At 40.7% G+C, this 14,083-nt stretch overlaps 1 long non-coding RNA gene across 1 annotated transcript; it reads left to right on the forward strand.

Moving 5' to 3' along the window:
- Positions 1–2,551: 2,551 nt before the first annotated feature.
- On the forward strand, positions 2,552–13,250 carry LOC125107223 (uncharacterized). Its single transcript, XR_007129491.1, has 3 exons — positions 2,552–2,779; positions 4,821–4,823; positions 13,240–13,250. It is a non-coding gene; the product is annotated as an uncharacterized LOC125107223 (long non-coding RNA).
- The last annotated feature ends 833 nt before the right edge of the window (positions 13,251–14,083 follow it).

Below are 14,083 nucleotides of genomic sequence, written 5' to 3' on the forward strand. Positions count from 1 at the left end.
TATAATAATGAAGGTTTAAATAGATTTTTTAGAAAGGTATTATTAAGATAAACTGGTTAAAAAACATTAAAGAGGAAAGAGGGAAAGTCAAAAAAATTAGAATAAGAAAAAAATTTTTTAAAATTAATTAACTTTGCAAGACTAAAGAATCATGGGGAGAAAACCATGAATTCCATACTTTGCTTTCCCCTCCTCTGGAATTCTGCTGTTCTCTTTGATCAGTGATGTTCTCCAAGATCAGGTCTTGGCTGGATGTTGGGGGAGGGCCTGTTGTAGTGATTCTCAAATGTCTTTGCCTAAGGCGGAATTGTGCTGCCCTTGCCAGGGGCCAGGCTAAGTAGTTTGCTCAAGTTTGCTCTCAGGAGCTTTTGTTCCCTGAATGCTCTCCATAGAGCTCTGGAGGACAGTAATGGTAATGGCGGCCTCCTAATCTCCAGCCCGGAGAAGCTGAGAGCTCGTGTCCCCACTCCTCAGTGTGCCCTTGGAGAAAAGCACTCAATGACTCCTGTCTCCCTGGTCTCCTGCTGTGCTCTGAGCTCACCTGGCCTGTGACTGAACGTTTCTGTCCCTGGCACACAGCCTCATTTGGATTCTCTAAAGTCAGCAGTTTCCTACCATGCTGCTCTTCTGGTAGATGAAGGTGGGTCTCCCCAATCTGCCACTTGTGGGGTCCATACTCAAAGAGCAGTGGTCCAACTATGCTGTGGATCACAGTGTAAGGTAACCCCGAGCTGAGAGCTCACTCCTTGGCTCTGTCTCTGTAGTCAGCTTCCCCACTCTGATACCTGTGAGCTTTGCTACACTCAAACACCCCTAATCCTTCTGTGACCCCATGGGGCCTAAAACCACACTGTCCCCACAAGGGTTCCATCCCTGCTTAGCCTCTGGAGCAATGTCCTCCAGTGGAGCAGATTTCTAAACATTCAGATTTTGTGCTCCATTGCTCCACCGCTTGCCAGGAACTGGCCCCTCCCCTACAGTCTATCTTACCACCTCCTCAGATTCATTTCTCCACAAGTCCTACCTTTCAGAAAGTGGTCAATTTTCTCTTTCTAGAGTTGCTGCTCTTCTTCTCTTCGATCTCCTGTTGGATTTGTAGGTGTTGAGAATGGTTTGATAACTATCTAGCTGAATTCCTGTGACCTGATGTCATCTCAGTCTGCTAATCCTCTGCCATCTTGACTCTCCCCTACACTAGACCTCTACCTAGTAGGTTCCTATGTTTTGCAAATAGTGCATATCCAGGGCCAGCCTCCTGACATACACTTGGTCCATCCTCCTGGTCCATAAAATTGGTAACTCTAACAACAACATACTCTCACCTTTCACTCAGATTCACCCAGCAGCCATCAAAGAGTGCTGCCCTTCCTTGAAATAGAATAAAGCCCTAAATCATATTCTTCCTGACTACTACATTGCCCCAGATACCTGAAGTAGGAGTACTCTCTACCATCCTTCTGGAAAATGACACTTCCCTCAACTCTTAAAAAGATACATAAAGAGACATACTCACTCATACACATTCCCAGTCAGTCAAGAAGTTTCTTGCTCTCTACCAAATCCAACCTTCTAAGACTGTATTTCTAAGTATTTATTTTCACTGTTTTTACTTCTTTGTGATTATTTGCCATTTCTGTGGCTCCTGCTTAAACAACACAAATCTTTCCCCACACTTGCTGGCATTAACATCATCACTCACAGTCCATCTCTGCCTGGATGGACTGGACCAGGAGGGAGCCAAACCATAAGAGACTCTTAATCTCACAAAACAAACTGAAGGTTGCTGGGGGGAGGGGGGAGGGAGAGGCTGGTTGGGTTATGGACATTGGGGTGGGTATGTGCTATGGTGAGTGCTGTGAAGTGTGTAAATCTGGTAATTCACATACCTGTACTCCTGGGGCTAATAATACATTATATGTTAATAAAAATTTTAAAAAAAAACTGTTTCAAACCCTGTTCAACATTATTTTACTTCAGAAATGGCTGGGTCACATCTATAGATAGATATAAGATCTCTCCAGTATGTTCCACTTGTCCCCTATTCTCCCATCATTAATGTCCAGTGGCAGAACTCAGGGCCTAGAACTCTGCACTGGGAGAAATCCAAGTTAGAGAGGAGGGTAGGAGAAGTAGGTGGTGACATGGAGCCCAGGAGCAGAGCTTATGCTTGAGGATGCTTTCAGCTTGCCTTTCCTTCCATAGTTGAAGCCTGAGGACCAGAGTTAACTGGCCACAGCTAAGGAAGTACCCCAGGCTCTACAGCTTGGTTTTGCAAAGTCAGAGATCTGACACAAGAACTGAGATCTAAGTCTCTTGTAGTCTCTGACTACAAGAAAGTGAAAATATAAGGGAAATTAACCAAGCCAGCTCAGACAAAATGCATTATCTGTGATATTTATAATTTGCTCCAGTCTCATCCCCTTGATTCATGACAACTGGACAGAAGAGACAGAGTTTTACTACTTCAGTAAAATATTCCAGCTTTTTAAATTTTTCCCCTTTTACACAAAACAAAGTAGAAAAAATAATACAAGATCATTACAAGATTAAAACTGCAAAAGTAGTTAATTGGTAGATCACATATACACAAAAAAATCCAGAGAGCAAGATAGGCTTATCTACAGTGAGGAAACACATGTAAAAATTAAGGTAGTTTGTAGTTTTCATATGAAACATTAAAAAAAAATCAAACATATGCTACAATGGGTGCTACCGTTTACAGTCAGATTGAAGGGGAGGAAACACTTATTTAGAGACAGATATACCACAAGGTCCAGCAGTCCAACTGCTTTACTTATTTGTAAAACAAGTCACCTAATGCCTTGATATTTGGCAACATGACACTTAAACTGCAATAACTACATGGAAGGCTAGCCTGCAGAAGGGAGGAGTGGGGCAATAATCAAAGGATTGAATGATCTAGAATAGGATTTCACTTGTTTCAGGACATTAGGAAAATATCCATGAAATACCCTTATGTAGTAAGCTCCCAGAGAAAAGATACTTCTGTATTTGCTACCATTTTCCCTATACTGTCTATAAATAACTACACAGATGGGTTCTGCATACTTTGGATTGGGTCTAAACAGAAAAATTGGTTGGTCTCTCAAGTAGAAAACACACAAGTTTCTAAGTGAGAAAGACTGGATTCAACCTATTAAAGATCAGATTTGAATTAAGTATAAATGAATACAAAGGCAAATTCCAAATTAGAAAATTCAGCAACTACAGTAATTTCTTGTACAAAAGAACTTCTTATACAAAAAAACTCAAGCAAAAGCAACATTTTTATTCCCTCTAATTTATCAACACCACCACCATTATTCCCAAATCATCACACACTCAGGAACATACAGTGTAAGACAATGGTGGCAAATAAAGAAGTCTCTTCTCTGGGAACTTAAATTCAGTACATTTCATGAACACCTTCCCACCTGCCAAAATAAGTAAAAGATAGATTAACTATGAACCAAGGAGGGTATTCCTAAGTAAGAAATGAACAATCAAGGCAAGGGCATGTCAAGATTCCACATGGCTTACCAGTTGATGAAAGGTAAGGGTACTAAGGCCCACATCTTCTGGTGTTGGAAAGACTAGTGAGACCCTTGTGTGAACTGTGGGTCAGCCTGAGAAGGCTGCATGGAAGAAGCTTGAAATCATGTATAACTGTTTCCCACCAATTCAAGCTATATCTTCAGCTTGGCTATGATCCAATAAATAGAGCCTCTTTAAGCATTCCTTCCATGCACCCCACCAAAAACACAAAACAAACTCCACCACGCATTGAGCCAGTAAATCCAATTTGCCCAACTAGTCTGATCCAGTTAAATATTTGGTACAGATATTATTACAGATCAAGGTACTAAGATATAATATTAATAATAATGATAAGAATAATAATTCTGGGCCCTAGTGTGTGCATAAAAGGAAGAGAGAAACCATTGCAGTAATAATAAAGGTGTAACTTCTCTCTTAGGGAAAGAGAAGTGAAGGTCAGTTAAGTACCCCAAAAGGTTGGCAAGAAAACTGAAGTAACTAAATTCAGCTCATATTGAAGAAAATAAATACCTCAACTTATCATTCAAGAGTCATGTAAAAACAACCTCACCAAACTGATTACTTACCAGGCATCCTCCCACTTAGGACCTTACTTTGTACCATATTCTCTTTGTATGTTACTTGGGAGAATTCTTTGTCTCCCTTTCTAATATAAAAACTCCTTAGGTTAGAACCTGCTTCATGTTCTCTCCATGAGGCCTGAGACCCAAATTGTGCATGTATTATTTACTAGGTGCAACCAAGACTTGAACTTGAAGGCATGGTAGCCCCCAAACTGTCTTCACATTAGACCAAGAGCAGACACTTTGTCCAACTCACCTACCTACCCAACCAGTCCCAGCACTATACATCTAAAATCCCACCCTAGTTTAGCAAAAGCCAAATTCCAAGCCAATGAAAACCCATCCTGACATACACTAACACACACCAGGCCAACTGTAGGTAGACTGAATATATCCACCATAATGTAGCCCCAAATCTATGTAGATGTAGACCAAAACATTTTGCTTCCTTCCCACAAAGTATATGGTGTCCCTGCTAGCAGCAACACTATGCTAGTATCATTTCACCATCATTTGGGTAAAGAATCAGATAGCCAGAGCTTCTCTAGAGGCTGTATAGACTCCATGTTATCTAGGGTCTTTCTGCGATGGCTGTGAACACATGCCTTCTCTTAGTAACTCTGGGATAATTTTAGAGAAGACAGAGTGAAGTGCATGTTCCTCATTCATGATTTGACACATTTACAGGTTGAGATTCAGTCAGTATCATGTGTTGGATATTCTTAACATTTCCATCACACCAAAACAAGATGATCAACTTGACAAATCAGAAGAGCCTGATCTTCTGCTTCCAGAGATTTTCAGAAACTAGATGGGCTACCAGATTGAGATTTTCCAAACAGGAAGCAGGAAGAGAGCTGGAAAAGCCAGGAAGGGTGTGAAAAGTAAGGAACTAGGAAGTATACACTGATGTCAACAGTGAAATCAACAGTGAAAATCACTTTCTTCTCTACTTCTCCCTATAATTCTCTATTCCATTTCTCAACACTAAATCCAATCTACACAGAATACTTAATAAAAGTCCTTGGAAAGGAGTCAAGATGGCAGAGAAGTAGCAGGCTGAGATGACATCAGGTAGCAGGAGATCAGCTAGATAGCTTATCAAACCATTCCAAACACCTACAAATCCAACAGGAGACTGAAGAGAAGAAGAGCAGCAACTCTAGAAACAGAAAATCGACCACTTTCTGAAAAGTAGGACTGGCAGAGAAGTGAATCCAAAGCGACGGTTAGATAGCCTGCAGGGGCAGGGGGCGGGTCCCGGCAAGCAGCAGAGCAATGGAGCACAAAGTCAAAACTTTTAAAAGTCAGCTCCACTGAGGGACATCACTCCAGAGGCTAAGATGGGGTGAAGCCCATGTGGGGACAGTGTGGTCTCAAGTCCCGTGAGGTCACAGAAGGATCAGGGGTGTTTGAGTGTCACAGAGCTTTCAGGTATTAGAGCTGGGAAGCTGGTTACAGAGACAGAGCTGAGGAGTGAGGTCTCAACTCCGGGTTACCTTAAATTGTGATCCATGGCACAGGCCACTGTTCTGTGAGCAGGGACCCCACAAGATCCAGGGAGACTCCCTCTGGAACAGCACAGGGATCTGTGGGATTTGGAGACTCCAGGCGGGGCTATGTGCCAGAGACAGAGATGCTTGGTCACAGGCTGGTTGAGCTCAGAGCACAGCCGAAGGTCAGGGAGACGGGAGTGATTGAGCACTTTTCTCTGAGGGCGCACTGAGGAGTGGGGCCCTGAGCTCTCGGCTCCTCCAGGCCAGAGATTGAGAGGCCACCATTTTCATTCCTGTCCTTCAGAACTCTACAGAAAGTAACCAGGGAACAAAAGCTCCCAAAAGCAAACCCAAATGGATTACTTAGCCTGACCCCTGGTAAGGGTGGGGAAATTCCGCCTCAGTCAAAGACACTTGAGAATCACTACAACAGGCCCCTCCCCCAGAAGATTAGCAAGAAATCCAGCCAAGACCAAGTTCACTTACCAAGGAGAACAGTGGAATTCCAGAGGAGGATAAAGCAAAGCATGGAATTCAGCTTTCTCCCCATGATTCTTTAGTCTTGCAAAGTTAATTAATTTTTTCAATTTTATTTTTTTCTTATGCTAAATTTTTTTAAACTTTCACTCTTTCCTCTTTCAACGTTTTTTAACTAGTTTATCTTAACAATACCTTTCATTTAAAAAAAAAACTTTTTTGAACCTTCATTACTATAGTCATATTTTATCCTTCAGTGTATCTAACTTCATGTGTATGCACATAGGGTTCTTTCTCCAAAAAAATTTGGGATTCAACTCTACTAATAGATCAAAATATATCCTAAATCTAGCACAGGGCTTTGTTCTAGTCTCCAGCCTAAACAAATTCTCTCCACTTTCTTTTTCTTAATTCTCCCAACAAACTTATCTTATCAACTCCTTTTTTAGAAATTAAAAAAAAATTTTTTTTATCTTTATAGTCATATTCCATTGCTTCATCATGTTTACCCTTATATATGTTTTTCATTTTTTTAAATTTTGGAAGGTAGTTTCTTCTAAGTGGCCAAAATACTCCCAAAATTAAGTGGGTGACCCTGTTCTAGTCACCAGTCTAATATATATATTTTTCTTTTTATATTTTTTCTTTATTTTTAATTTTTTTCCCTGAACTTCCCCCCCCGCCCACGATTTGGGGTCTCTTCTGATTTGGTTAAAGTTCATTTTCCTGGGGTATTTGCCACCCTTTTAGCATTTTATTCCCTCCTTCATATATTCTTATCTGGATAAAATGACAAGGTGGAAAAACTCACCACAAAAAAAGAACAAGAGGCACTACCAAAGGCTAGGGACCTAATCAGTATGGACATTGGTATATGTCAGATGTAGAGTTCAGAATGACAATTCTCAAGGTGCTAGCCAGGCTCGAAAAAGGCATGGAAGATATTAGAGAAACCCTCTCTGGAGAAATAAAAGCCTTTTCTGGAGAAATAAAAGAACAAAAATCTAACCAAGTTGAAATCAAAAAAGCTATTAATGAGGTGCAATCAAACATGGAGGGCCTTACTGCTAGGATAAATGAGGCAGAAGAGAGAATTAGTGATATAGAAGACCAAATGACAGAGAATAAAGAAGCTGAGCAAAAGAGAGATAAACAACTACTGGACCAAGAGGGGAGAATTTGGGAGATAAGTGATACCGTAAGATGAAACAACATTAGAATAATTGGGATTCCAGAAGAAGAAGAAAGAAAGAGGGTAGCAGAAGGTATATTGGAGAGAATTATTTTAGAGAATTTCCCTAATATGGCAAAGGGAACAAGCATCAAAATCCAGAAGGCACAGAGAACTCCTCTCAAAATCAACAAGAATTGTCCACACCTCGTCATCTAATAGTAAAATTTACAAGTCTTAGTGACAAAGAGAAAATCCTGAAAGCAGTCTGGGAAGAGAAGTTTGTAACATACAATGGTAAAAAATAGTAGATAGGCAGCAGACTTATCCACAGAGACCTGGCAGGCCAGAAAGAACTGGCATGATATATTCAGAGCACTAAATGAGAAAAACATGCAGCCAAGAATACTATATCCAGCTAGGCTATCATTGAAAATAGAAGGAGAGATAAAAAGCTTCCAGGACAAACAAAAACTAAAAGAATTTGTAAACACCAAACCAGCTCTAAAGGAAATATTGAAAGGGGTCCTCTAAGCAAAGGGAGAGCCTAAAAGTAGTAGACCAATAAGGAAGAGAGACAATTTACAGTAATAGTCACCTTACAGGAAATACAATGGCACTAAATTCATATCTCTCAATAGTTGAGTGTATATGGGCTAAATGCCCCAATCAAAAGACACAGGGTATAAGAATGAGTAAAAAAACAAAACCCATCAATATACTGTCTACAAGAAACTCATTTTAGACCCAAAGACACTTCCAGATTTAAAGTGAGGGGGTGGAAAACAATTTACCATGCTAATGGACATCCAAAGAAAGCTGGGATGGCAATCCTTATATCAGATCAATTAGATTTTTAGCCAAAGACTATAATAAGAGATGAGGAAGGACATTATATCATCCTCAAAGGGCCTGTCCAACAAGAAGAGCTAACAATTTTAAATATCTATACCCCTAATATGGGAACAGCCAATTATATAAACCAATTAATAACAAAATCAAAGAAATACATCAACAATAATACAATAATTGTAGGGGACTTTAACACTCCCCTCACTAAAATGGACAGATCATCCAAGCAAAAGATGAACAAAGAAATAAATGCCTTAAATGACACACTGGACCAGATGGACATCACAGATATATTCAGAACATTCCATCCCAAAGCAACAGAATACACATTCTTCTCTAGTGCACATGGAACATTCTCCAGAATAGATCACATCCTGGGTCACAAAGCAGGTCTCAACCAGTATCAAAGGATTGGGATCATTCCCTGCATATTTTCAGACCACAATGCTCTGAAGCTAGAACTCAATCACAAGAAGAAATTTGGAAAGAACCCAAATACATGGACACTAAAGAGCATATTTCTAAAGAATGAATGGGTCAACCAGGAAATTAAAGAAGAATTGAAACAATTCATGGAAACAAATGATAATGAAAATATAATGGTTCAAAATCTGTGGGACACAGCAAAGACAGTCCTGAGAGGAAAATATATAGTGATACAAGTCTTTCTCAAGAAACAAGAAATGTCTCAAATACACAACCTAACCCTACACCTAAAGGAGCTGGAGAAAGAACAACAAAGAAAGCCTAAACCCAGCAGGAGAAGAGAACTCATAAAGATCAGAGCAGAAATCAATGAAATAGAAACCAAAAAAACAGTAGAACAAATCAACGAAACTAGGAGCTGGTTCTTTGAAAGAATTAATAAGATTGGTAAACCCCTGGCCAGACTTATCAAAAAGAAAAGAGAAAGGACCCAAATAAATAAAATCATAAATGAAAGAGGAGAGATCAAAACCAACATCAAAGAAATACAATTATAAGAACATATTTTGAGTAACTCTATGCCAACAAATTTGACAATCTGGAAGAAATGGATGCATTCCTAGAGAGAAGTAAACTACAACAACTGAACCAGGAAGAAATAGAAAACGTGAACAGATGCATAACCAGTAAGGAGATTGAAGCAGTCATCAAAAATCTCCCAACAAACAAGAGCCCAGGGCCAAACGGCTTCCCAGGGAAATTTTACCAAACAATTAAAGAAGAATTAATTCCTATTCTCCTGAAACTTTTCCAAAAAATAGAAATGGAAGGAAAACTTCCAAACTCATTATAAGGCCAGCATTACCTTGATCCCAAAACCAGACAAGGATCCCATCAAAAAAGAGAATTACAGACCAATATCCTTGATGAACACAGATGCAAAAATTCTCACCAAAATATTAGCTAATAGGATCTAACAGTACATTAAAAGGATTATTCACCATGACCAAGTGGGATTTATTCCAGGGCTGCAAGATTGGTTCAACATCTGCAAATCAATCAATGTGATACAATACATTAATAAAAGAAAGAATAAGAACCATGTGATACTCTCAATAGATGCTGAAAAAGCATTAGACAAAGTAAAGCATTCCTTCCTGATCAAAACTCTACAAAGTGTAAGAATAGAGAGTACATACCTCAATATTATCAAAGCCATCTATGAAAAACCCACCGTGAATATCATTCTCAATGGAGAAAAACTGAGAGCTTTTCCACTAAGGTCAGGAACATGGCAGGGATGTCCATTATCACAACTGCTATTCAACATAGTACTAGAAGTCCTAACCTCAGCAATCAGACAACAAAAAGAAATCAAAGGCATCCAAATTGGCAAAGAAGAAGTCAAACTATCACTCTTTGCAGAGGACATGATACTATATGTGGAAAACCCAAACAACTCCACTCCAAATCTGCTAAAATGCATACAGGGATTCAGTAAAATGTCAGGATATAAAATCAATGCAGAGAAATCAGGTGCATTTCTTTACACCAAAAACAAGACAGAAGAAAGAGAAATTAAGGAGTCAATCCCACTTACAATTGCACGCAAAACCATCAGATACCTAGCAATAAACCTAACCAAAGAGACAAAGAATCTATACTCAGAAAACTATAAAGTACCCATGAAAGAAATTGAGGAAGACACAAAGAAATGGAAAAATGTTCCATGCTCATGGATTGGAAGAAAAATATTGTGAAAATGTCTATGCTACCTAAAGCAATCTACACGTTTAATGCAATCTGTATTAAAATCCCATCCATTTTTTTCAAAGAAGTGGGACAAAGAATCCTAAAATTTATATGGAACCAGAAAAGACCCCAAATAGCCAGAGGAATATTGAAAAAGAAAGCCAAAGTTGGTGGCATCACAATTCCAGACTTCAAGCTCTATTACAAAGCTGTCATCAATCAAGACAGTATGGTACTGGCACAAAAAAAAGACACATAGACAATGGAACAGAATAGAGAGCCCAGAAATAGATCCTCAACGCTATGGTCAACTAATCTTTGACAAAGCAGGAAAGAATGTCCAATGGAAAAAAGACAGTCTCTTCAACAAATGGTGTGGGGAAAATTGGACAGCCACATGCAGAAGAATGAAACTTGTTCATTTCCTTACACCACACACATAAATGACTCAAAATGGATGAAGGACATCAATGTGAGAGAGGAATCCATCAAAATCCTTGAGGAGAACACAAGTTGCCACAGCAACCTCTTCCTAGGAACATCGCCAAAGGCAAGGGAAGCAAGAGCAAAAATGAACTATCAGGAGTTCATCTAGATCAAAAGCTTTTGCACAGCAAAGGAAACAGTTAACAAAACCAAAAGACAACTGACAGAAGGAGAGCGGATATTTGAAAATGACATATCAGATAAAGGGCTTGTATCCAAAATCTATAAAGGATTTGTCAAACTCAACACCCAAAGAATAAATAATCCAGTCAAGACATGGGCAGAGGACATGAACAGACATTTCTGCAAAGAAGACATCCAGATGGCCAACAGACACATAAAAAAGTGCTCCACCTCACTCAGCATCAGGGAAATACAAATCAAAACCACAATGAGATACCACTTCATACCAGTCAGAATGGCTAAAATTTACAAGTCAGGAAATGACAGATGCTGGCGAGGATGTGGAGAAAGGGGAACCCTCCTACACTGTTGGTGGGAATGCAAGCTGGTGCAACCACTCTGGAGAACAGCACAGAGGTTCCTCAAAAAGTTGAAAATAGAGCTACCCTATGACCCAGCAATTGCACTACTGGGTATTTACCCTAAAGATACAAATGTAGTGACGGGGGTTGCTGGGGGGCGGGGTGTAGGGAGAGGGTGGTGGGGTTATGGACATTAGTTAAGGTATGTGTTATGCTGAGTGCTGTGAGGTGAGTATACCTGGGGCTAATAATACATTATAAGTTAATAAAAGAAATAAGTCCTTGGAAGAAATCAGTAGAAGGAAGTTGATTTGTCTGTCCACCTCATTTTCCAAACTACAACTAAAATGTATGTCAGCAGTGCTCCATAGTCATTTTTTCCAAGGAGACTTACTACACACCTTTGGTCCAACCCTTCCCCACCCCCACACCCCGCTGCACCACAACAAAGCCTTCCTTTCCTTGTAACCACAGAACCTAGAAATCCATCCAGTGGTCTCATTTATCACCATACTCTGTTTCCACTTTTAGACTAACAGTTGTGAGTGGTCAGAGCCCATGGTTCCTCCTTCCATGTGCTTCCTCCCAATACACACCCTTAGTAATACACTGCACACAATGTGGCTTAGGAAAGGCCAACTATCTCTCTGGTTATCTTCCTTCATATCCTTAAATGTATCTTTCTATTCTCCTTTGTATGTACTTGGCTGTCTCTCTCCAACCTATCTCACCAGGCTTGGCTTGGTTCCTCAAATAGCCCTAGGTGGCTGCCCCACATTGCCACCATCTTCCTTGAAGTTAATTGATTTGCTTTGGACTTTTGTTTTCAAAAAGACACCAGATCCTTTGAGTCATATGAAAGTTGTATCATGCCTCAAAGTCCTGAGCTCTTCTCCAGCTATACATACATAAAACTTCTCCATCAAGACCCACCTGCCTCACCCAAGCTCAGACAACATAATCTACAACAACCAGTCTCTGACACCACTTTTTTAACCCACTGAGCCACCCAGGCACCCCTGACACCACTTTTTAAGGGACACTGTGTATCCCTCTTCCTAGTTCTTTCTCATCACCACTCTGCTTTGTGATTTCTGCGATAATCAAAGAAAAAAGGGACAAGGATGAACCAAATGAATATAATCAAAAAATCATATTTATCAATCTGGAATATAGTTGGTGAAGAAATTAGCCTTTCTACATTATTTTGCTTTAACTAAGGTTAAGATGAATCTGCCTTCTGGAAGCACATATCACGAATTAATGATGATGGAGAGAAGTAGCCCAAGAACTGTTAGAGGACAAGAGAAAGAAATCAATATTTGCCACATACAACCCCAAAACTGGGTGTAATGCATGAAAAAATGTTGTCTGGATTTCTGGTGTTGGGGTGTCATCCACGACGTAGTTGGCTGTAGGGAGGCTGGAAAGGTGAACCGTTTAAGGTTCAAAGGGCCTTCATAATTAAAGAGTCGCAAATATGTTTTATGATAACAGCAAACTGCCCCTCAGTGACTCACTCTTTTAATGATCACCAGGGAGCCACACCCCAGGAGACCCTGGTAATCTTTCCTCCTACAGCCTGAGCTGGCCTATAATCCATCCCCACCATAGCTTTTTTAAATTAGGTAAGAAAGGCAGGGAGATACATTTAGTAGCTATAAAATAGATATCTAGCTTCCTGAGCTTGGAGGAAGAAGAACCCAAATCCTCTCTGGTGATGGGGAACCCCTTATCACACTGGACCTGCTATTCTGCAAAGTGTACACCAATATTGTCCCACAGTGACTTTCAGACTCTCCACTGAGAAATGAGGCAAAACATGAAGAAAGCAGCAGAGCTAGATGGAAAATTCTTCATTCATTCAAAGAACATGTGTAAGCATATTGTGTGCTGTGCCCTGTGGAAGGGAGAAAGATGAATAAGGCAAGCTCTGTACTAGGCCAGAAAGGAAAGGCATCTAAAGAGGGCAGGGGCAATAAATGGGAAGGACGCTGGAGTAGAAGCACCAAAAATAACCTCCCCTGATTCATATTTTGCTCATGAGAGCTGAGAACCTTTTTGATGCAGAGAAGAGTATAGGTTTCCAAATCCTTCTGACCCCAACAACACTACCTGCCCTTCCAAAACTCACAAGGTACAGATCTACACCCCCCAAACCAAACTCTAGCTCTGGGGCCATGAAATATCCTCTGCTCCAACCCCACACGGCTTCTATAGCCAGTGGTATTCCAAGCCCAGCCATCTCCCGCCCTGGCTCTGCCTCAGTTTTTCTGACAACTCTATAAACAGGAGAAATAACTTACCACGGACCTTTTTCTGCCTCAGAGGAGAAACACTTAGGAAGAAAGTACAAGACAAACCCAGGGACGCAGAAGGAGCTCAGCCAAGCAGGGCCAGGACTTGGAGGAGAGCTCAAAGTGTGCCCTCAGGGAATTGAGGCCCTAGGGAGGCAAGGTCCTCATGGAGGAGGGGCCTCAGGAGTGTGAGCACTAACAAGGCTGGGCCTCAGGGAGTTGGGGCCAAAGTGCAGAAGGGGCCTGGGAAGGATGTGAAAGTAGGAAGGAGGTGGTTTAGCTGGAATCCTGGAGCAAGGATAAAGGTTGGCAATAGAAGACCAGTGGGGCCCTGCATGGGTGAGGTGGTGGACTGAGGGCTTAAATGGGACTTTGCTGGAGACTTTGTTGGCATCAAGATGTGAACTTAGAAGTAAATAAGTTCTACAGGGATCTGGGTATGGAGGAGGTCTAGCTGGCAAGAGAAAATTGTGGGTACCTGGTGGAGCCCAGCCTGTGGTGATTTGGAGGCCAATCCCAG

This window comes from Lutra lutra, chromosome 8 (genome assembly GCF_902655055.1).
Source record: "Lutra lutra chromosome 8, mLutLut1.2, whole genome shotgun sequence".
NCBI lineage: Eukaryota > Metazoa > Chordata > Mammalia > Carnivora > Mustelidae > Lutra > Lutra lutra.